Below are 26,412 nucleotides of genomic sequence, written 5' to 3'. Positions count from 1 at the left end.
TACAAAATATGGCGGTATCCTGGTTGTCGTCGGTGATGAGATTTTGTCTCGTCGCATATGCCTTATTTGGTTCCTGCAAGAGTACCAAATGTACGTCCCGTTGTTCGGCGGTCGCAAGGGCGGGGTCGTGGGAGCTTTCAGATCTCCCAACATCAATTTGTAGTATTTTGAGGCTCATTGTTAGCCGATATACTACTTGCTGTTGATACGTTTCTTCTTCTTTCCTTAATCAAGGTTCGGAAGACTGGAAATTTTGTTTGGTCCGCCCTGTGTCCCTCACATCTGCATGTCAAGCAAAACGGGTCATTTTTGCAGCTCTGCGCTCTATGACCTTCCTTTCCACATTTTAGACAGGTATAGGTTCTGTCCTCCTTTCCTCTACAATCCTGTTTCAGATGTCCAAATTTAAGGCATCTGTAGCACCTGGTGGGGTTCACCCTTTTCCTTATCATACAGTCAACCCAGCCTATCCTGATTGTACCTGACCTCACGACCTGCTCCGCCACGAACCTGTCCATGACTAAGGTTGCCGTCTGGTTTCCCCATGAAATAGTCATAACCTAACCTAACCTAACATAACGCGTGAAAGCGCGCGCGGAATACATTCACCATGTTCGTTCAATTAATACGTCATCTGTATGTTTTGCTTCTATCATTCTAACATTTGGATTAATGTCCAGTCCTGGATATCCCAGTCCATCTGATGACTTGAGTTTATGTTTTTCCTCCAAAACTACAACTCTCTGTTCCAAAGCGTCATATTTTTCCATTGTAGACGTTGTTATGTCAGCCATTTTCATTTCTACATCACTTTTAAGATTATCATATTTACCAGTCAAAGTTATCCGAACCTCTGCAATTTTATCATCGAATGCTTGACGTGCATCGCGAGCAACATTACCAATTGTGGATTGTATTGCGGCTTGTAGGGCTAGAAGTATGACCTCTTTTGTTCCATTAATTTCCCCCTCAATATATGATACAGTTACACAATCACTCTTGTCAATTGGTTCGCTGGTAATTTTCAATATTTGTCTTTGCATGTCATAATGACCATCTTTTGTTAATTTGAATCCATTTCCGGGAAAACCTCGAATGATATTACCACCCAATTTTCTTTTTCTACTAAACTTATCTATCGTTTTAGACATTATGCACCCTACGATGATTAATTTCAAACTGATATTTCTTTCATTCACATTATGCTATATACTTTGTAGTAATTGGTTAGGAAAAATATAAGTGAAACCAATAACATTTTTTTTATCATTTTTATATTCATCAAAGTAACTTGGCAAAAGTAATATTTCAATGTAAAAAATTAACAATGAAATAATCACAAATAATGAATGTTCCGGTTTGAAGGAAAAAGCAACAACACTATGAATGATGATTCAGTTATTCATCTCAACAGTCAACAAATTAATTAGTTGGTCCAAGGCGATCTCTTGAGAAAAAGAATGAACGATTTCAGACACCCAACGAATGTTGTCATTAGGATCACTTCGATAAAACTCTATATCGCTATGACCCCATGGAAGAGTTCGAGTGGTATTCGGAATGATGAATCTTTTGTCGTCGTGATATGATAATGCGACTTTATTTTTCAATTCAGTGTAAATATCATGCAATACGCTTCTGAACGAGTTCATCTTCCTGAATATCATACCTCCCTCTTCAATGATTTTTTCATAGTCTTCACATGTCAATTCATTCTTTATAACAGATCATTTGACGCTTTTGGCCTTCTTCAGTTCACCATCAACAGATTTCACATAATACGCTTTAGCACCTGTACCATAAAAGCTGATTATTGGATCATTTGGGAATTCATCCTTGAAACTACCCAGAACTGACTTTGTCATTGGAATATTGAATTGGTTTCCTGTTTTATAATTAGATGTATCGAACTTATTTATATTATTTTTGATAAATTCATAGAAATTGTCTGTATTTACTTCGAGAATAAGGAAGTCGGTATCAGTGTAGAGTAAGGACGCATCTTCTCCAAACTGTTGTTTGATACATCCATAGAAAAAATTATGCATAACTGTTTTAGATAATTTCAGAATGGAAAATCCCAAATATAGTGGTTTATCATAATGAACTTTTACTCCAACCAATTGAATGGCAACGAAATTTTCTGTAAAAATGGAGCATTTTTTAAAATTTGGTCGCGATATGAGACAACTAGCACCTATAGTTCTTTTTATATTTTCCCAATGTGTAATGAGTCTAACATCAATTCTATTGTCTACGTTTTCCATTGTTTCTCCATAGACTGCATTATTCATTAGTTTGTAGAAATCTTTTTCAGATTTGTTATTAGACCGATCACACATTTCAGTATTCAAATCTATATAGGGCTTCATCCAACATGATTGCTTGAACCTCAATACTCTATGTATGTTCATCACTATCAAACCATGATTGACAGCTTGCTATACGTTTCTATAGTGAACAATATATTTTCTTTTGTCGTTTAAATTTGGAATTGATTTGGGAACTTTCGATTTTGCATATGGAGGTATCAAACGTTCAACTAAGAATGGAAAATCGGAATGTTCATCGTGAAGTTCTTGGAGATAATGTATATCCACTTCCAATACATATCCATAAGGACTATCAACATCCACATTCATTATATCAAGATTGAGAATTTCATGAGGTGTTAACCATGAAAATTCACCTGTTGGTAATGATTGTGACATGCTGCTGTGACCATATAGATTTGTTGCATCCAAATATGAAATGAATGAAGATGATTCATTTGGATTATAATTCAGTAAAAATTTATTGTTTGCTTTATGTTTCTTTTCACTACATTGACTGATTCCACCACGAATACCTTATGAAAGAAGTGAACCATATCAATGCCAGTTAGTAATTCCAATTCAATATCAGTATATTTCAACATGGCATCCCATGATAATCCGGGTGCGGTGAAGTATTGTGCAGGATCCAATTTATATTCATCAACAGATATATTTCTAAAGTTTTCAAAAATGTCACATAATAGTAACACATCTATCTTCAAATATAAATCAGAGTATTCACCCAAATTCTGACATTCGAACAAATTCCAAACAAGTTGAGCTCTTCCATAATCATTATCATTATCTGATATATGTTCATAATTGAGTTTATCATAAAATTGATTTTTGGTTGGAAGTCTTGGATGATTTAGTTTGTCGATGTCATCAACAAAACTATAGGGAAATACACCTTTCTTTCTCATTAAATTGAAATTTGCAATTTGTGGGAAATGTTTGCGCATCTCGATACACTGATCAGATGTTGACTTCGCTCCTAAATTCTCCAAAAAACTAGGCATGAATCTGAAACTATCAATGAATATCATTTTCAAATAATTCTCCATCACCCTACCATCTTTATCCGTATAGGAATGTGTATAGAGATGTTTCGTGAAAGATATATATTTTTCATTAGTTTGTGGGATGACATCCACTTTATCTTTGTTTTTATACAATTCCTTTATGAATAAGTGACAATCATATTCACTCAGACTGTGAAAAATAATAGGAATGAAATTTGGTGGTTTAAAATTCAAATTACATGATGAATGAGCAGCAAGGGACCTTTTTTTTCCTGTGAGATGACAATGATCCCTCACTTTAACTCCACTATCATTGGATTGTTCAGAACAAATGCCACAATTTGTAGCAGAAGTAAACTGTTTCTCTTCCTCAGGAGTTTGTGCATCTATTGGAATAGAAAACCTGAGATGATTTTCATAAATATTTTTCAAATCATCTTCAATTTTGCTGAAGAATTTTTGGTCTGCATCCACACCCCTATACGATACAAATTTTGACAAATCATCATTGTATGAACATTTAATCAAATAAGCAAATGAATAAGGCTCATGTTTGAATGTCTTGATCGAGTACGAGTATTCAGGATTTGGCTTAGTGGTTTGAATCGGTTTAAGTACTGATTCAAAATCGGCATATACTACAAAACGTTCCTTCATTTGTTTCTCAAAGTTTTCAAACGTTAGTATATTTTCAGGCACCATTTTCCCATATTTATTGACTTTGAAATTGGTTGATGGTGTTGTAGTACTCGAGTGATCACAATAATTTATCCTATGACGTAATAGTAATTGCTCATTTGAAAAATATAATAAACATCCATCACAAAAATATTTCTTATGTTCATGAGCCGATAATTGCCTTGAAACTAATCTTGAAAGATCTTTGATCGAACAATAATGACTATTACCGAAATCATCTGTGATAAGTAACAAATTGACATGGTCCAATCATTGCATACATTATTTTACCCTTCTCGAGTTTACTTTCTAAACCGTACACATTAACTGAAATATCATTATTGTCCTCAAATTTCTCAATATCCTTCAAATTTACCGGAAAATTCATACCTGTAACATTTATGACAGTATTGAAATGTGGATATGATAAAACTTCTGACATTCTATCGATTGCAGGATGTTGTGCTGAAGTGATAGCCAATGCAAAACAATGCTAATCTTCATTACGGACAGTAATCACGGCCTTTCTACGCTCGATACATTCAGGTAGCTTCAAATATGAACATCCACTGAGCGGGCTGTATTTATTGATGTTCACCTCCAGAAACATGATTTTTACACAAGTCCAACCTTAAATACAAATCAAAATTACTGATACATCCAATTGAAACTTGATAAAAATGCTTACCTGAATCACGTTCCTGGAATTCTGTAGTTTGAGCGATAATTCCATTTCGAAATCCATCAAATAAGGAATTCAAATCAGTAGATTGGTCAACTGTTCCATTCTGAGAGTTAAATGATTTGGTTTCCTTCAGGTCCTGCGTTTGCAGAATATAACTCCCAATTTTTTTATCGACTTTTTTTTGGGTAATTGTTACCTTCCACAATCTTTTACGTTTCATATTTCATATTTCAAAACTTCTTTGACATCTGTCGAAGAAGTAAAGAAATAAGCTCTCAAAAAAGGAATAACTGCGTATATATTTGAATTTTTATCCATTTCTGAAGACGGAGGCAGATTTTGGCCTCCAAAACGTAAAAGATAAAACTGATGATAAAAAAACTGATTTTTTCCTTCACAAAAAATGACTTTCGTTGAATATAACTCCCAAATACTTCTATATCCACTTTGATGATTTTGTGAACCCTGATAGCTGATTCCAATAATTCAATAACTTTCTGCGTGATTTTGTCAAAGAATAAATTATAATCAGTGGAAACAATGGAACTCTGCACCCTGTATGTAGCACTCCGACGCTTGAAGGCACTTTTTATAATTTGAACACCATCACTGAATTGTTCACATGCATTTTTCTTATGTTGCAGACTTCTATTGTGAGAATTCACTTGAATCAATGGAATCGTCACATTACAACAATTACATGTGTACATAGGTGTTGCAGCGTCTTCTAATCTCACTCGTTTCACTAATGGACCTCCTTGACAACTCTGGAGCTGATGACGACGAAGGTTGTCACTACGAGTAAAAGATTTACCACATTCACAAGAATACATTTTCTATGATATGTTCTCACTAACTCACTCGATGAAAACTGACATAACCAACACTCGCCCGCTTCTTAAATAGCTCAGTCCTCGCCGCCTGCGCGTCACCATCGAAAGTGGGGGTAGAGTCATGCTTTACGTCATAGCCATCACCACATCGACGGAGGTAAGAGCACATCGATGAATACGCATTATTCAACCATACGCCGTGGAATGCACATCTAGCTCTCCTACCGTTGAACGGTTGCTGCTGGGGTAGAGCGATGCATTACGTCACAGCCTTTACTGCATTGAGAGAGGTGAGGGCAGACCGATGAATACGCATTACTCAGCCGCACGTCGTGAAGTGAACATCTTGCTCTCTTACCGTTGAATGGTTGCTGAAACCCTGTACCGTCACACACACACACACACACATACCTGTCGCGCAATAGTAGTGTGGACACCACGCCCTGGTGTGAATTGTGGGGTCTTCGAAGTTATTATAACCAGGCGGTAGAGGCTTATTAGGTGAATACCCAGCTATTTCCAGTTCTTCTTTACACACCGAAGCCAGTGACTTTTCATCAAAACAGACATCTGTGGCCATGACCACACCTCAACGGTAACTGCAGGTCAACCCACTGATGTCATTTTGTGGCCACATACACAATTCACACACCTCAAAATTTCAAGGTCATTATCTCCAAGGACATTATTTCAGGTATCATTATGTGGCCATATACACTTGGTTAATATAATGTTTATATAAAATCATAGAAAATATCCTGAAAGCTGGCAATATAGATTTTTTTATTTCGATTATTTTCGAAACAACTGAAAGTATTAAAAACTCTAACGGGAATGATTTTATTTGTCAGTGGATCATTTCTACATATGATAATAGAAAATTTCAAATTAAAAAAAAAATTTGATTTGAAAATTTTATAATCGATGCTTGTTTTATTTGGTGAACGTTTCGTCGTTCTACCAACATCCCAAAAATGCGTTTTGGACTCTTCGAGCTCTTTAATTTTTACCTTTCTCTTGTTCATACTTCAAAAAGTTTTTCATGAAATTAAACTGCTGAAACTTGAATAAAATTTGCTCTCGATAATGCAGTAGTCGCCATTGATTTCATGCAGTATATTTCAATGTATTAAATTTCGATATATGATTCACTGAAAAATCTAAGTAGATTGAAAAGATACTGGAAATGAATAAAGAAATAAAAATAATAACGTCTTTATTATTCTCGGATATATTTCTTCTCACAATTGTTTAGTCAATGTTGGATAAATTGAAAATAAAATACGGAGTTCAACTCGGTGGCAAAGAAAGCCAGTTTATTGTTCTTTTATAAAAGTTATTATTGTTTCTATCTCGATTATTTTCAAAACAACTGGTACTTTTGGTTTCTCTACAAACACCGAAGTCGGCAACTGCACCGTTCGCTCCATATCAATGTACTGATGCCACTTAGTGGCCATATACACACTTCACACACCTCAAAATTTCAAGTTTATCATCTCCAAGGTATCAGGTATCATTATGTTGCCATACAACGTCATATCCAACTGCGTTAATAAAACAATAATCAATGAATCTACATTAGTTTGATTTGTACTACAATTCCCAAAGTAAATTCCATAATTTACTTCGAAATCTATCGAAACAAAATCTATAATAAATTAAAATATTGAAAATCCCAATATGTAATATGGAGTCAGATGCTAAAAGTCCTTCAAAATGAGTTATAAAACGTATTGTACAAATTCCTTCGGAAAGTGCTCACTCAAAATTAGATCTCACTATTTTGAACATATTTTCTATCAAGCTCAATCTTTGAAAATACAAGAAGTTGGATATGTTCTTTGAAAAGTAATCGATCGTATATTTTTGCCGATTTATCAACCTTATTCTGACAATTAAACACGTCTTCTTCCACACTGGTTTAATTTACTTTAATTTTTTTATATACACCAAAGCTTTCGACTTATCATCGGAAATAACTAAAATGCATATCAACCTACTGATATCATTTTGTGGCCAAAATAATTATGTTGCCATTCATACACAGTCGTGCCCGAATGCCTTAATAAAAATAATGAACTCCTGGCCACTGAAAGTGGATTGAAATTCCATTGAAATCGAAATTGAGCATGCGCACAAAATGTAGTCATCACAATTGATCTTATTGATATATTTCAATGAATGGAATTCCCAACTTTGATTTCATTGAATAGTTGAAAAGCCTAATTCAAAATATGAAATGTAATGAAAAAATCTTTCAAATTTTGAAATTTGATTTATTACAATTAGTTAGAAACCAGACTGATGAATGTGCTACCGTCCGCCCAAGATGTGTAGAAACCCTGGTGACATTACAGATTTGTTTGGCGTGAAAGCAAACAAATGAGTAAAACAATTATAGAAATTTCATGGTATCAGTCTTCATTAATTTTTTTTTACTTCTTGACTGTGTTGAATATTGAGTTTCCATACTGGAGTTCATACATTAATAGCGTTGAAACAGGCGAATTTCTCCACATCAAATTTTGGATGTTACCTTCTGTCTTCTCTGCCTTTCAAAAAGCCAGGAAGAAATCACGGATGCTTCCTCCCTCCCATTCCTCAAACCGTTTTTCGTAACCATCGTCCACGTGCGACGGGGGTCATCAGAAAAACCTATTTAGCTGAATTGACAAAACTTTCAATCTAGGATATTTATATGCCCATATTTACATCTTGAGCTACGTGACAAATATATCTGATTGTGCATCTTCTCAAAACACGCCGATGAATAGTGTTTATATAAACACTATCGATCCCTCGGCCATAGTTTTACATTGTATGAGAGACAGATCCAGTGTTTAAAAAAATCTGAATTAAAGAAATCTGTTTCTTCCCGAAATTAGAATAAATATTGCCATACAATGCTTTCGCTAGGTATTAATTGAAGGTGTTGTCACTGTCGAGCGATATTGTGAATACCTCACTTATATCTGAACTATTCCCAATTTGATCAGGTACGTCGATACATCTCTATTGGAACTAGTGTGTCAATAAGCTTGCTGCAATTTAAACAATATGTCGAGAACGTTTGTATGTGTTATAAAAATATTGTTTTTGATCAAGTACTTCATACTTTGAATCCATTCAAATAAAAAATAGTTTGTACTTTCACTTCAATTGAATAAATTTAATGAATCGCTTTTCCGAATAACGCGTGTTGGAGTTGTTATGAATGAGCGGTTATGTTTAACTGCTCAGAATATATTTCGCTCATCAAACTTGGGCTACTTGGGGTAATTAGATTTATAAGAGTAATTTCACTGTTGACGCAGAGGTTAATGAAAATCATTATATACAACTAGTATAGTACAAGTTTATAAAGTGAAATAAAAAGTTTTCAAATTGTGCCCAAATAGTACCTATATGAAAACTAAAAGTAAAGCTGAAGCAAACCTCAATATTCATCTTGACTCGCCTGTTGCATTATAATACGACTGGACCACTGGACCTTTTCAGTGCAAACAAATCATTCGTCGTATTTTAAAATGTCATTCTTCTAGACTAATAAATATAAAAAGGCTTTTGAGCGTTAGCTAGTTGGGTATATAGATCGATTCCTACTAACGAAACTATTGATATTCATTGCGATTCACTTGACCCGGGCTAGAAATCACAAGTTTAAAGATAAATATTTCAAATTTTTTTAGTATGTTTTAAACAAAGTTGAGGCATTAATGATTTTTTTAATTCGTTTACTAGAAATTCAATACGAAATATTCAGTGAATGCTCAAAATTCAAACTCTAACTTGCTCACTGATTGTCGCATACTTTCCAAAATTCTTTGGGTGATGCATATGACACCACAAATATCATTAATTCATTTCCATCCGTCACTCTCGTTGAATAAACATTCAATTTGAGATGACTCCAGATGGAATAATGCAAGGGATTCAAGTCCGAAGATCGTAGTGGCCAAGGCTGAGGTTCCTCAAGGCCTGTTGAAACTGTAATGAAAAAATGTAACAAAAATATTAACGAGCAAAACGACTGAAATATGCAAGTACTCCGTGTTCTGAAATGTGTCTTCGAAAAACTATCTTTATATCGGTCGGTCGGTAGCCAGGCGGTTCGACATGTGTGCTTTGTTCACTCACTCGAATTGACTGCCGTGTTGGTCGGTGGTTCAAACCCTAGTCTGAACGATCGATTTTCTCTTGCTATCGTCCAACCCGTGTTAGGAATCATACGTTAAAATGTAAGACTTCGTTAGTCCTTAGCTCGCACAAGTTTCGACTTCTGAGGATTATCGTTCGTAGGGGTGCAACAGCTGATTAATGGAAAAACATTTTTCTAAACAGATCACACCATTTAGTCAAGGATGAAGAAATGTTTCACGAGTTTGACACCAATGCTAAAATCCACTATCTGCCATAGCATATAGATTGAGATAATCCTAGAAATGATTGTTATGAAAGTTTGTGCTGGCCTCCCGAGAAAACTTCATATACAGATGTGGAGAATAAATATCGGAACATAGGAACCCCAATGCAGTCTGGACGTAGGTCGCGATAGCAGTAGACCAATTCAAAATTGTAATTTCGTCATTACAGAATATCAAATATTCGATTGAATCACTCTACGATGATGTATCCTTACTCACAATGGGCTCGTGTCCGCACTGGCACGGCAGTGTTAAACTGTTATAGAGGATGTGTGTATGTCTGACTTTGAGAAACATTTTGAGACCCTGAAGCTTCATTGTTTTCGGGAAATTATTTGCTGCAGTGACTATAACAAATAATTTCTCTTATGAAGAAAGAGGTGCTGTTGAAACCAAATGTCCCAAAAAGTAATAGGAAATAGAAGAACTGTTAAAATAATTTGATTTTGTAGTCTTTCTAGGTATTTGGCAGCATTCAGGCTACTGTAGATACAAAAGGGACCTATAATATACTATCCTAATATTCCTGTTCAAACATTGAGATTTTGTGGTTACTGAGTACGCACAGAAATACCTAGCTGTTGATGTGCCCGAAACCAATATCAAACAATGGATGATGGATTGTGTTTCATATGTGAAGAAAATGATCACTCATCAAAAATTTGTATGGCGAAACACGTGTTGCGTTTTTGTAAAATCGTTCAGTGGAAACCTCACAATAAAATGTTTTTTTGAATACATTAGTTTTGTATTTTCATCAAGTATCGGCCAATTCCATGATATAACCAAAATAAAATTTATATATTTCTTTCCTTTCTGAGCGTGAACAGTTTAAAGTTCACAAGAAACTATTTTATTTTCAACCGTTATGGACTGACTTGTTACCTGTGAGTACTGACGATCAGTTGCAACAGTGCGGAAAGGGCAACGGTGGTTCAATTAAATAGTTGATATTCCATCGCGAACAAATCTCTAATTTTGAACTGGTCGACTGCTTTCGCGGACATAGTCCAGAAAACATTGGGTTTTATATGTTCCGATATTTATATTCCTTTTGCTATACGATAGCTTTCTCGAGCACGAATAATGAATCAGTTCTGAAATACCACCAACCATATTCATACTGAATATAACTGGAGTTTTTTCCCAACACCAAACAATTATTTTCAACACCTCGACATATGTTTCGATTACCAAGTGATCATCTTCAATTATATAAACACATTTTAATGGTTGAGAGTAGGAGTTATCTCATTTCAGGCAGACTGTGACGTCAGCATAGCAGTCAGGTTGCCTCTCGGCTCATCATAAAAGGCAGATAGACCACCCACTCAACCAGAAAATACCAAATTGTCACGTGGTGTCATGTCACCCCGCGGTGAACTGATCAAAGTGTACCAAATTGTCACGTAGTGTCCTCAAACTGTCACGCAGCTCACCAGCTAATCAGTGCGCACACTTTTGAATCTCAGAACATCGTGGCAGGAAATTTTAATTTTCTGTGGACATAAATAGTTCAGGCAGACAGACGACCAGACGTATCCCTCAACGAGACAGACCGCCCAGTCACGTGGTGCGCTTACGTCAGCCCATCTTTTCGCTCAACACATTTTTGTTTCATGACATCATAAAACAGTTTTCGTTGAAGAATTGAACGCACGTCTTGGGTGCGATAGACTTGATCGTTAGCCTCAACACCACCGTTAGATATTGAAAGTAATTTCAAACTGTTGATAGTGATAGCTGCGGTTATTGCTTTCGGTCATTGCCATCCAGGTGTCCAAACTTCGTTTGACAAAGCCTAAAGCGATGTCAATGACAGATTCCGGTCCGATGAAGTTGTTTGCAACACCCCTCGTTTGCAAGGGAGTCAGCAGCTTCATTACCTTCCAGGGCAGAAATTCAGACCAAAAACAATCTATTGAGTCTTCCTATCGAGGAGAGCCGTTTTTGGCAATGTATACGTTGCTCGGTAGGAGCCAAGAGCTTCCTACACCACTTGACTTTCCGAAAAAATTTTCATTGACTTGTGTATGAGATTGAATTTGATCCAATCTCTCCGCAAACGTGTTAGGAATCACACGTTAGAAGGTAAGGCCTCGTTAATCCTTAGCTCGCACAAGTTTCGACTTCTGAGGGTTGTCGTTCGTAGGGGTGCGACAGCTGGTTAACGGAAAAACAGATTTTAAACAGATTTAAACAGAGTAGCATAAATTTCTGCTTGCATAAGTTCCTAGGCAGGTTGTTATCTCTGTCTTGGGTCTACGACTGAAAACACCTGCATCATTCCGCTAAACTAACTCATACTCACTTTTCGCAACACTCCCCACATTTCTTATATTTCACGATATCTTTCAAATAATCTCATGACGATCATGTTATTTCGCTTTGATTGATGTATTTTGTTCTCATATTGTTCCAAACGCACCCGACTTGTTATCTCTCAAACGCCAATGCCCCTACACTGATAAGCCACTTCCAAATCTGTCATAATTGCTTTTCTCAATACATCTTCAAACGAAACTAAATATGTTTTACTGAACAGTGATCATATTTCAAATGTAAAAACAATTCGAAAAGCAATGAAAAGCAAAGCCATCACTATCAACAGTTCGCGATTACTTTCAATATCTCACGGTGCTGTCGAGGCTGACGATCAAGTATATCGCACCAAAGACCTGCGTTCAATTCTCCAACGAAAACTTCTGTAAGACGTCGTGAAACAAAAATGTGTTGAGCAAAAGATGAGCTGACGTAAGTGCGCCACGTGACCGGGCGGTCTGTCTTGTTGAGGGATACGTCTGGTCGTCTGTCTACCTGAATTATTCATGTCCACAGAAAATTTAAATCTCCCGCCACGATGTCCTGAGATTGAGAAGTGTGCGCTCTCATTAGCTGGCGAGCTGCGTGACAGTTTGTGTAAACTACGTGACAATTTGGTACACTCTGATTGGTTCACGGCTGGGTGACAGGACACCACGTGACAATTTGGTGTACTCTGGTATATGCAGGGCCTTCCATTAGAACAAGAAATGTTACCTACCAAAAAGGCAATGCTCAATTGGTTTTTGTTATTCCTTGCGTGTTATTTTGTGTAAAAAATCACTCATTTGCTAATGTCGTTTTTTCAGTAACAAAGTCAATAATGGTGTTCACTTAATTTAGTTCAACTTGTATATCCATTTATCTAACTAATAAACTACCTTGTAACAAAGTAAGGCGTACCCTTTGGCATAAATTTAATAAATTTGAGAGTTTTCATATTACCGTTTGAGTATTAGTAAGTGGTAATAAGGCATTTTTATAATATTGTTTTCTGGCTCAAGGGCGTGCAGAGATTTTTTTTTAACTTTTTTCTTCGTAAAGTGAGCACGACACGATAAAAATACATGAGAGCATACAATTGTATTTTTAATTCTTTATTTTGATATTGATAACAGAGTTGTATAAAACTGGTGGTGAGTGAATATTGATTTTCATCACATATATCAATCAGACAACTTTACCAAGCTTTAACACAATCGCCAAAATTCCTTTTGCAGGTAATACAAAACTGTTTTTCTATTACTATTCAAGACAAGTGATAAAGCACTATGTTTATCCAAAGTTGTTTTATAAGATACGAGAAGGAATTACCCCACGAAACTAAAGTCATCACTTAACCTATGCCCTGCAATTAGACCAAATTTCAAATGGGAAACTGACAAGTTTAAGGAGTCTTTAAGTCCCATATTACTCAAACACGGTTTTGTACAATTAATTCCTAATAATTCATATATTTTGAAAACCTTTATTGAAAAAACTTCGTGAGATTTCCACAACCGGTTTGATAAACCCGTAATACTTGTTCTCCCACACAATAGCGTCAACAGGCTTCATTATTGGTTTTTGGGGTAATTCATTTTTGAAAGATATATAGTCAATATTGTGAAGCTCACCAATAACCACACTCTTCAACGATTGTCTTACATGGAAAGCACAATCTTTCGATATATTTTATTTTTATTCTGCTTATGAAAATCTGTACATATTTCTATACAGTTTTTCATCATCCTGGAATGATACAATTAGATAAACTGCCTTTATTCTATTAACTAAATCATGTCTCAGAAGGCTAATAAATGATAATTTCTACGATCTGTATACTTTTTTGTTAGAAGCCATCCCAACATTTGGGATGTGGATATACCTATCATGGACGGACGTTGGAATTTATTCAACCTCCAGCATTTTAGCGGCAAGAATTAACTGTAGGTAGTTAGTCTTATTTGAAGAATGTGTTTGACAAATTTTGAAAAAACTAGTTGAATAGATCGCTAGTTGAAATCTGTAAATTGTGTCACATATCATATCATATTTGAATATATTTTATTTGCATTAGGTAAACATGAACGTTTGATTTCTAAAGATCGTAAGAAAAGCCTCTTGGCCTCAATTAATAATGAACACCTGATGGTCCACACAAGGCACCTTTAAACACAAGTTGCGAGAATTCAATTTTGCTTCAGTCCGCTCGATAAATAAATCGAGAGTCCTTGAAAGTAGTTTCCAAGATGCATGTTATTGTAGAGGCAGTACTGGGCAGACGAAAGTGATGGCCACATGAGGTAGACAAAATTTTGATGAGTTGACACAACTTTTGACACATCCCTGAACCATCACTCTGGGGTCAAATAGAGAAGTAGGTACCATTGTGATCAGCGGACCGCGTAGATTCGTTTAAAATAGGTCCGCATTCAGTGGCCTCAAAAATTGGCCGCTCAAAGTAGGTAGGCCACACCATGCGTGTTGCTAGACGGCATGTGGCCACACAACTATTGCGCGACAGGTACACACACACACACACACACAAACACACACACACACACACAAAATCTCATAGGAAAAAAAATCTGAACGATCCATGCACCAGACACTCAAGGTCACATCGCCTTGACTTCACAAAACAACAACAAAAAGCAATTAATACGTCATAGTGGTGAGGGGAGACTTAGAACCGGAAAAAAAATTCTGAACGATCTATGCACCAGACACTTCAAGGTCAGATCGAGCAATTAATAGGTCATAGTGATGGGGGGGGGGCTTAGAACCGGCTCAAATCTCCTACTCACGTCCATAGGAGTGATACTGTTCATGACGATTATGTATTTTTTATTTTTGATATAACGCAAAAGAGTTAGAGGATTTTGTGTAGTAACTCTTAACAAGAGGTCTCAAAATATTGAATTGAGATTAGGAGCTGTCTTCTAAGATGTTTGTTTTATAACAAATCTGGTACGTGTTTAGTATTTACGTGTATGGCAAAATTACCGGTAGTTTTAGATATATTTCTGACAGCTCCTACCAAGACCAGAATGAAGAATGGTAATACTACACGTTGACTACATGTGAACATCAATTATTTCATCGGCTGAACTTCTGGGATGAACCAACATGAGTATATAGTTTCTTAGTTTCATTTCTGATATGTCTTATATTTAGGTAACATACTGTGCAATCACTATCTGCTATCGTCTTCTTTATTATTTTTTGAGTTGATCGGTTGTTTGGAAAGCTTGATAAAAATTGGATACAAATATTTAGAAGGATCATTTCGAAATAATCATTTCTCCCAACTCAACTACACTATAGGTTCTGGCAAATGCCTGTCGACATACAACTACTTCCCCGGCTAATAACACGCTGGGTATTGGATTATATCCCACTGACATTTATGCAGCAGGAGGTTGCATATCTTAATACGGTTCTTGAAGTGATTTCCAATTGAGGTGAAACCCACAAAAACCCAGATATCAGTTTCTCCAAAAAGATAAATGTTCCCGAACCGGATATAATAATGTCAGGACAGGCAATTCCGCTTACTGCTTCGATAAATTTGCAAAGGCTGCTTTTCTAAAGCTTGGAACACTGTTCCAAACCAGAAAACTGTACACACTTCAACAACTGTTGATGCTTTATAAAGCTCAGATCTGACCTTCTTTGGAATATTGTTCTCATATACGGAGTTCCGCCCCTAAGCATACACTAAAGCTGCTGGATTCCACCCAGAAAAGAGCTATCAACCTGATTGGAGACGCGAACATCAATTGCAACCTTGAGAGTCTGAAATATCGAAGAAAGGTTGGGGATTTGTCACTCTTCTATATATAGTTTCACGGGAGGTGTTAAAGTGATTTGGTACATTTGATACCACCAATAGAGGTCCATATCAGAAATACGCTACGGACTGTGGCTGCTCATCGTTTTGAGGTTCAACTCAGTACACCTCGAACTCCTCTATTTAAGAACTTATTCGTTTAGTGAACTACGTTGATGTGGAATAAACTTCCTAAGAACGTCATTCCAAATGAAATTTGATCTCCAGCATTTGAAATCCAATATGAATCGCTAATTTCGCAAAGGCACCGCTCGTAGAGCGTCATGAAGATTTTTTGTAGTGCTTGTATTTCGTCCTTGAAAAAAGTGAACGAAAGATCCCACCTGAACAGCAGTGTGTCTGAGACTAGAATAATTTCAACGCGGCTCGACTGCATGTATGAAACCTTCGTTTGAAAGAAAGATTCCTAACTCTCCTCGATTAAGTCTCAAGACTTAATCGAGGACAAATACGTCCGTTTAAGAAAATGAATATTTCGAAATAAAATCTCAAAATATTCATCTATCCCAACTCATCTACATCGTATAAAAAATTTGGATGCTAACGATTTCCACTCTCTTTAGAAAACGTATATCTATTCATGGACGCTCCATTAGGCCGGATGTCAGAGTTATATATATGTTTGACAAAATGCAAAGGGAGAAAATCTATGCACGATATATTCCTGTCCGTTTTATTTAACTGTTTGCAATAAAATTCGATCCTTGAGCAGATTTTCTGAGACACCCACTTGAATCGTAACTTGATTTGAAAACTTTTTCAATTCATTTCATTTTCAGTTGTTCAATTTTTAATTTTTTCCTTATTTTAATTCAATTGTAATTTTATTTTACGTTTTATTGCTCAATTATAATTGTTAATTTTTAGCTATTTATTTCAATTTTGAAATCGGTTTCATATTTATTTTATTTTATTTGTTTCTTTTAGAGATTTCAAATCATACCTTCTTCTATACTAATGAATGATCGAATACTGTATAGAGAAAATACACAGGCAGAAGGTCACAAATAAAACCATTGCCATTTTCTCCGACAGCCAAAACTCGAAACGGCTGTGGTAGAGGAGCGGCAAAATCTCCCCCAATTAGATATTTAGAATATCGTGGATGGGTTACCAAACCAACTCCAAGAAGTCTTATGGGCTAGAGGCGGCAATACCCATTATTAATTTTGGAATTTTTGTAGATAATCCATTAAGAAACGACTTTTATTGAAATTTCTGTTTTTTATTATCTTGAGGGTAGTTTACAACATACCCTCCCATGAAATGTGATTTAAATTTGACTCTAAGAATTGATAGAAATACAAGGTGTGCGGTTAATTAACTGTGAGATTCGGTTTAGTATTTTCAACATATAATTTATCATACCTTTCTATCTAGTGTTATGTACAGTTCGTAAATATATTCCTTTTCTTCACTTGCGTACTTTACCATATCGAATAAGTTGAATTGAAATTACACAAAAAAGTATTCAACGACAAGTATTTCTTGTGACACAATTATGAATAAGGTGGATATTTAGAATATCGTGGATGAGTTACCAAACCAACTCCAAGAAGTCATATGGCCTAGAGGCGGCAATACCCATTATTAATTTTGAAGTATTCGTAAAGAATCCATAAGGAAACGATTTTAATTCAAATTTTTGTTTTTTATTATCTTGAGGGTGGTTTCCAACATACCCTCTCATGAAATGTGATATTAATTTGACTCTTTCTGAGAATTGATAGAAATATAAGGTGTGCGGTTAATTGTGCCTGTGAGATTTGGTTTAGTGTTTTCAAAATATAATTTATCAAACCTTTCTATCTAGTTTTATGAACAGTTCCTACATATATTCCTTTTCTTCACTTACGTACTTTACCATATCGTAGAAGTTGAATTGAAATTACACAAAAAAGTATTCAACGACAAGGAGTTCTTGTGACACAATTATGAATAAGGGGGATATTTGGAATATCGTGAATGAGTTACCAAACCAACTCGAAGAAGTCATAAGGGCTAGAGGCGGCAATACTCATTGTTAATTTTGAAATTTTCGTAAAGAATCCATTAGGAAACGACTTTTATTGAAATTTTTGTTTTTTATTATCTTGAGGATGGTTTACAACATACCCTCTCATGAAATGTGATATTAATTTGACTCTTTCTGAGAATTGATAGAAATACAAGGTGTGCGGTTAATTGTGCCTGTGAGATTTGATTTAGAATTTTCAAGATATAATTTATCATACCTTTCTATCTAGTTTTATGTACAGTTCGTACATATATTCCTTTTCTTCACTTGCGTACTTTACCATATCGAATAGGTTGAATTGAAATTACACAAAGAAGTATTCAACGACAAGGAGTTCTTGTGACACAATCATGAATAAGGTGACAAAATATATGACATTTCTTGTGATGTTTTTTTTATCCAGGGGCTACTACTTGAAAATAATACATTCAATGAACCTAGCGTTGTGTGCATGTACGAAAAAACAAATATATCAACGATATCAGTGTTCTGACCCAAATTCAGTTGAACCCAGAAAAAAGATTGAGAACTGTAGCTAGTGAATGCAATAACTGATGTTGATAAAATAATCAAAAGACGCGGATACAATGATTTTAAATTTTAATACCAACCAGCCTTGCAAAAACTATATCGTAATGATCTTGAACATTTCGATTCTGTAATTTGTTTTAACGAATGACAAATCCGACAACAGTGATTCCTTGCGAGAAAATTGAGAATGCATTGGAATATATTCAAGGAGAAGAAATAAGCAAATGTATAAGAGTTTGAGTTAAGGAACCGTAAAGTACATTTTACAAAGCTATAGACATTTCGAACACTTTCTTCAATAATTTTCATTTACCTTTGGATAATCATTCAATTTTTCAATCAAATAAGTGAGTCGTTTGATTATTATGAATGAGGTTTTTTTTCTCTTGAAATAGGTACCTGCATAATTATTAGTTGTTTTTTGCTTTGATTCTCATACGCTCCATTCAGTATAGGATGAGTGAGTTAATTTTCTTGATTGAAAGTAAACAGAATTTTGGGTTGGTAAAAAATATTGTAACTATTTGTTTGAAATGCTCTGTCACGAAACTTATCTAATGTGTAGACATCTTGTGAATGATATCTGATTTGATTCCATAACGATAGTTTGGAATACAAACTGAGTAGAGAAAAATGTTTTTTGTATAATTCAGTGTTCATATGAAAGTATTTGTTTCGAAAAAAAATTTCTTTCGTGTAATTCAATGTTTATATAGAAGTAGCTGTTTCAGGAATGCTTTTTCTTTGAGTTTGTGGCTGAAACTTACTTCTTTGCATGATGTTCAAATCTTTGTATGGAGTTAATTTTTCAAATTGATTTCTTCCTTCCTTTCTTTGGAAGATTCCCACATTTTTCTGTGAAGAAATGGAGTAGCAGAAAGCCAAAAACTTCCTTTCCAAATGTAGTTCTAGAAGTTTCAAGTGTAGACACTAATCTTCAATTTCTCATCAGTACCTATTTGGATAACTTTGGAAGACGGTCAACTCAATATTTGCAAAAACTTCTCGACTTTATGTCTGCTGTTGTCATTATGACAGTTCGTAAAAAACATGCATGCGGTTACTCAATTTATGACCAGTCAAAGAAGTTTCGTTCAATATAAGAAGGATTTCATTTGCGAGAAATTGGTTTTTGAGTAAAAACATTTTGACTTACTGCTCCTGCATTATTCTATAGGAAGTTCAAAACGTCAAAACAAAAGGACAATGATATATGGGTCATGTACAGAAGTTTGTTCAGATTCAAATCGAATGAAAAATCGATCAGAAACGACTACTTTTAAATATAAGAACATTTATTTACACGCAAGTCTTTATATCATTCACAGTGAAGCTCCAGAACGAAGTATTTGAAAAAGTATTGATATAGAATTTTACTTAAAAGTAAAACTTTTGATCTCTAGATGTACCATCACTTCCATTTTGGATAACATTTAAAGACGAATCCTTGCATAAACTTCACGACTTCAAATCTCTCGTCAAAATAGAGTTATTGCAAAACATTTTATTTCACATGAATGACTCTAAACAGCAAATTTTTGGAAAGATGAAAGTGCGGTTTTAGAATTTTCAACACTGAAGATTTTATTCCAGAAAGCCTATTGTCGTCTTCTTCACGAATCACTATCTTAAGATTGTCTGGATTTCAGTAAACTCAATGTTAAGTTGTACTTAAGACTATCAATATCTGACTAGAAGTAGAATGAAAAGTTAATTCAGTCATCTGGAGTATTTCCTCTACCAAGTTGGGGAATAGCTCGTCAAAAAGAGTTTTTGAGTTCTGCTCTCGGGAAAAAGGGTTCGTTGGATTCATTCTACGTCAGATTGATTCAAATTATTTTATGTTTCCGAGAGACTTTTAATTAACTTTCTGCAGCTGTTGTGCTGTCATGTGCACGAATTCTCCAAACTGAATGGAAATAAATATTTTGATGAATCGTTATCATTCACCCACATAAAGGCTGAAATGTTTACTTTGAATAGAAATCAAATTTATTTATAACAGTGACCTGATAGCGCTCAACTAAGTAGAAATGAGATAGTGAATATGTTATACAATCATCTGATATAAACAAAAATGGATAAAATGTTACGGGAGGTTTACTCCGGAACCACACATTGGGGCTAGTATTGACGCCAACGTTGGGCTATGTTGGCGGTATTATTTTTAAAAGTATCCAGACATTGAAAGTTATTGAAGCCAAGCTCAGTCAGCTTCAAGCAGAGCCAACATGTCGGACTTATTGTGGTCTTTGACTGTTGGATTCCATAAAACTGGTTCCGCTTGATAAAGCTCCAAAAACGTTAAAACGTTTTCATTTGACCATATCTCCTGGGCTGACATTATTTACTTTAAATAATAATAAAGACGATGCGCACTCTCACTCCCAAACATTGGGATAAATTCCCTTTGATGTCTCGTCAAAAAACCGACACAAGACGGCCAACTACCAAGTTCGAGCCAACGTTGGCGCCAACAGGCACCAACACCATAAATCTCGATCCACACATTGGACGAGCTTATTTGGCGCTAACATTGGCCCCAATGTGCGGTGCCGGTCTTATATGGTGTAATGGTGAAGACGAAGAATGTTCATTACCAGCATGGTTCCCCGTGCTGAGTAAATACTCAGTACGGTGCCCCGTGCTGAGTATATACAGTGCATTCCATTTGAAACGAGCCACTCTGAATAACTTTTGGTACAATGATTTTCAGGAAAAATGAAATAACACTTCAACAAAAGTGTACAGGGGGACACATTTTGACATATTCACATTTTCCTATCGCCCCCCAGAACATGTCACCAATTTTTTTTAAATGGATCGCCTTATATTGTTTCGCATCATCAGATGCTCTATGAAGAGCAGATTTCAACAAAGGATATTTGACTTGAGAAAGAGCCACCCTGAATAACTTTCGAAACAATGATTTGCAGGAAAAATAAAAAAAAGTCAACAATTATACAGGAGGCCACATTTCGAAATATTCGTTCTGGAAACAAATACGGAAGCAATAAATCAGAAAAAGAGATGTTTTCAATAGTTCATGAATCAAAATCTGATGACTGGACAATGAGAAGGAAACAATTTCTATAGTAAATGTTCAGAAAGTTTCCATCAACTTCCATACAATGGGACAAACAAGCTTCCATCTCAACATGGTTGAGAATCTCGGGAGTTATTTCTCTGCAATGCCTCATGATATTTTTTCTCAAATCTTCTTATGGAGTGAGATCCGGAGACCTTGGTGAACATTCTGTAGGACCTCTTCTATCAATCCAGCGATCAGGAAAATTATCATCCAAAAATTGTCGCACTGGAGCTGCTTAATGAGAAAGTGTACCATTCTATGCAAAACTATTTCGTTTTCGAATAAATTTATATCCTCCTCAATTGCCCTATTACACAGTATTATTCGATTCTCCAACATATCCAAATATTTATCAGTAGTCAAATTATCATCGATAAAAATAGGTCCTATGATGTGGTTACCTAAAATTCCTGTCCAAACATTCAGTTTTTGAGGTCGTTGGGTATGAACTTGACGGTATAAATGAGGATTCGTACCACTCCAATATCGACAATTTTGCCGATACACTTCTTCATTCATACTAAACGTACATTCATCGGAAAAACAAATTTTGTACAAGAAATTCTGATGCAAGTTGATCTGTTCAGTGAGACTTTCAGAAAACTCGATCTATCAAAATCATCTTCGTTCAATTCATGAACTAGTCTAATCTTATATAGATGAAACTTGTACTTATGAAGGATCCTGAAAACATAAGTATGACTGATTCCTGATTTTTGGTGTAGCTTCATCGCTACACCTGCAAATAGCTTCATCGTTGACAACTCCTGAATGGTCGTGCTTTTTATTGTTCAATAATTACGAAACGTATTTGTGTCGTAAATTTCTTTCAGGATGATTATCGGGCGCAGCTCTAGCACTATTTCCATTCTGGTAGTACAAACTCACTATTTTAATTCGTTCTTGAAGCATATATGTAAATAATTGCTTCTCAAGAATTCACTAAAACAAAAACACCAACGTACTCACGTGAAACTTTTAATGAAAGTAAAATTAAAAATTCTGAAAATGTCAGTTAAACTATTTGGAACATCATAAAAACTGGAACAGGGAAAAAAGTACACAAAGGCTGTATTCAAAAAACATAAGTTTGAAAAATTTGAACTGGTCATTTATCACTCGTGCTGAAACTCTAGTAAACAGTTTACCAAACAGTTTGAAGGATATTGAAAAATATTTAGGCAAAACGAATAATACTGGATATTCAATGTTTTTTAGAGCAATTGAAAGATATGATATTCTAGCCGTGATACAGACGTTGAAAAACAAGAAGACTGAGGATATATATGGAATAAGTGTCTATGTTGTTAAAAAGTGTGGTCATTTATTGTTGGACGTTTTTGAAAATATCATTAATACCTCTCTATATGACGGATGTTTTCCCTCAATGCTTAAGTTGGCAAGAATCTCCCCAATCAATAAAAAAGGATCCCCAGAACTAACTTAAAACTTCAGGGAAATATAAATCTTGGCTTACTTTTCAAAAATATTTCAAACTATTCTCTATAATCAACTAGTTAATTACTTCGCTAAGAACAAAATCTTGAGTCCTCAGCAGTATGGTTTTAGGAAAAATATGTCCACTTTGGATGCTATCAAGTCATTAACTCGTGCTATAAAAGTCAGTTTTGAAAGGAACAAAATATTTTTGGGAATCTTCACAGACCTAAGTGCAGCTTTTGATTGTGTTGATCATGACATACTACTGAGGAAGTACTACGGAATAAGAGGAGTGGCACTGAAACTAATCACATCCTACTTGTCCAATCGATTTCGAGTAGTTTGTATTGAAAATCAGAGAAGCACTCCTCAGATAATAAGTAGAGGAGTTCCTCAGGGATCAATATTGGACCCCCTTTTCTTTATATTAACGATTTGCCAATTATGTTCACCTTGAATATCGGGACAATTATATATGCTGATGACACCACATTTGGCATCAGTATCAATAAAGGGGAGTGTCCGGCTACAATCCTTGGAGAAGTTATGGAACAAGCAAAAACCTGGTTCTTGACAAATAAGCTCCTACTCAATGAAAAAAAAACCAAAAGTCTCATTTTCGAATTCAGAGTATACTACAATGAAGAAAACGACCTAGACATGCTGCACACTAAATTTCTGGGTGTAGATGTAGATGTCAGGCTAAATAGTGCAGTATACGCTATAAGAAAAGTTAAATAACTTATTAACCAGTCCGCTGCAATAACTACTTATTATTCACTGTTCGAATCCATTATTAGATATGGCTTGTCTGCCTGGAGCTCGGCAGCGCAGTTTCATTTGAATGCTATATTCGTCATTCAGAAGAGGGCTGTGAGATCTATTATTGAAGCTGATTTTGAAGACTTCTGCAAACCAATCTTTGAAACGTTGAGAATAATGACACTTTACTCTCTGATAGTTTTTGTAAAGTTACTATATGTCAAACAAAATATTAATAGTTACTCTGTTGTGTCCGATATACACGGTCACAATACTAGAAATAAAGATAATTTGATTATACCTCAAACCGGGTTGCAAAGAATGGACGATACTATTGATATTAAAATGTACAATGCTTTCCTCTTACAGTGCGTTCTCTGAACTATACTAAATTCAAAAATCATTTAAAGACATTACTAACGGAAAATCCCCTATTTGGTATTAATGACTTTTTCCATTCATTCCCTGAACCATAGAGCAAAGATGCCTTTCACGATTGTATGTATGTTCTGTATTATTATATTTATTGAACTGTATCTTCTGAAGATTTTATATTTTACTTTTGGCATATGTTAATTTGATGGTATTTTGTGACATGTTCTGAAGCTGTAGCTTTTTTATGAACCAAATAAAAATTTGAATTTGAATTTGACTAAATGTAACTTCACTTGGTAGGTAATCGTTATTGTAGAATGAGACAAATACAAAATGGAGAAAATATCGAATTCAAACTTAACTAGGCAAAATAAGACTTTTTTGAAGTATACTTCACAAAAACACCTATAAAACCTAGGTAACAGATTGTACAGAAGTTTATTCAGGGTGGCTCGTTTTCAACTCCAAAAATTTTTAGCTTTCAAATTATGAGCTTCAGACTATAATGTATTCCACTTTGTTGAAATTTCTTCATCATGGAACATCTGATAATGCAAAACAAATGATCCATTTAAAAAAATTGTGACATGCTCTGGGGGTGCGATAGAGAAAGTTAGATCAAATGTGAATATGTCAAAATGTGTCCCCCTGTATACCATTGTTGGGGTGTTTTTTTATTTTTCCTGGCTCAGGTAATGAATGAACTGAATGTTTTAAAACACACATAAATGTATTGTAAAGTCTCGCATCATAATACTTCAGTGATCATTAATGTTAATTTTTACCTTTGGAATCCCGTTGATGTATTTTTAGATTTTCTGTGAAAAATATATTCTACTGCTTTCAATAAAGTTACAATACATATTACATATTTTTTTAAAATACCGAAACATGTCAAATGTAAATTATTATTTGACATTCTTCAACGTAGATATGCCACCCCTACCTTCAACTCCCTTCGAATGACAGGTACAACCCCCAATTTTTTTAAAAAAGTACTGAGAACTATAGATGTTAAAGAAGTATATGTTCAAAATGTTCACCGCGAACGTCTTGGCAACAACCTAATCTCAAATAAAACTGTTTCCTAACATTTTTTGGCATATCAGGCGTGACCGACCCAATCGCAAGCGTTATTCGTTATTTCAAGTCATTCAAATCAGAAGGTTTAGTTTTGAACACATTGCTCTTCACATATCAAAATGACATCATTTTGAAGTAGTGCCAAATAATTATCGCCATTCAAGTTGCCCCCAATGGAAAAGGGATCAATGTTATGGTTTTCTACAATTCCTGCCCAAACATCAACCTTTTGAGAGTATTGCGTGTGTTCTTATCCAGTGAAGATTTTCTGTTTTGGCCAGTAGTGGCTATTTTGCCGATTAGCATGACCGTTAAGAGACAAAGTACACTCATCAGAAAACATAATAATGTTTTCTAATTGGATGATATTGTTATCGAACATGTCCATCATTTGCTCACAAAAATAAGCTCCTGAGTTCCTGAGTAGGTATGATTTTATAGGGATGCATTTTATTTTTTTTCAATATATTTACTTTCGATGTATGGCTAACATTGAATGTAGTGGATGCCTGTCTACTCGAAGTATGTGGGTTTTCCTCAAACTCAAGCATAACATCTAATTTGAGTTCATCACTCATTGCACTGGTAGCTGCTTTTTTATCTGCCCCACATTACCAAGCTCGCGAAAAGGCTTCTCTATTTTGCTTTTATTCCTGTGCGGTAAATTAGGAAATTTCTCATGAAATAGGCAAGCTACTTCCTGTTGTATTCGGGTTTTATCTCCGTAACCAGTCATTTGTAAAACTGTTATTTTATACATTTCCGTTTGTCAGACTTGAAGTTAACGAACTTTAAACTCAAATTGAAATACTGACAACTAATATTTCAACATACAGAACATGTTGACAAGGCGTTTTATACTAACGTTGCCACGGAAATTATTTACATAATGATATTGCAATGGTTTTTGCTTACTTTCTTATCATCAATACCTCAATTTAAAATAGGTTTTCAGAGTATTCTATCGAATTTCGGTAACCACATAATTTTAATTTA

The 26,412-nt window shown here is 35.1% G+C and overlaps 1 protein-coding gene across 2 annotated transcripts in view; it reads left to right on the top strand.

The window, feature by feature from the left end:
- Positions 1 to 26,412, top strand: part of LOC111506332 (Adipokinetic hormone receptor) — a 330,108-nt gene that overhangs the window by 40,960 nt on the left and 262,736 nt on the right. The window lies entirely within an intron of this gene.

The sequence above is a fragment of the Leptinotarsa decemlineata genome, unplaced genomic scaffold (genome assembly GCF_025532065.1).
Source record: "Leptinotarsa decemlineata unplaced genomic scaffold, Ldec_3_MD MMD2_tig00078422_RagTag_RagTag, whole genome shotgun sequence".
Classification (NCBI taxonomy): domain Eukaryota; kingdom Metazoa; phylum Arthropoda; class Insecta; order Coleoptera; family Chrysomelidae; genus Leptinotarsa; species Leptinotarsa decemlineata.
This window is presented reverse-complemented; position numbering and strand designations above follow the sequence as displayed.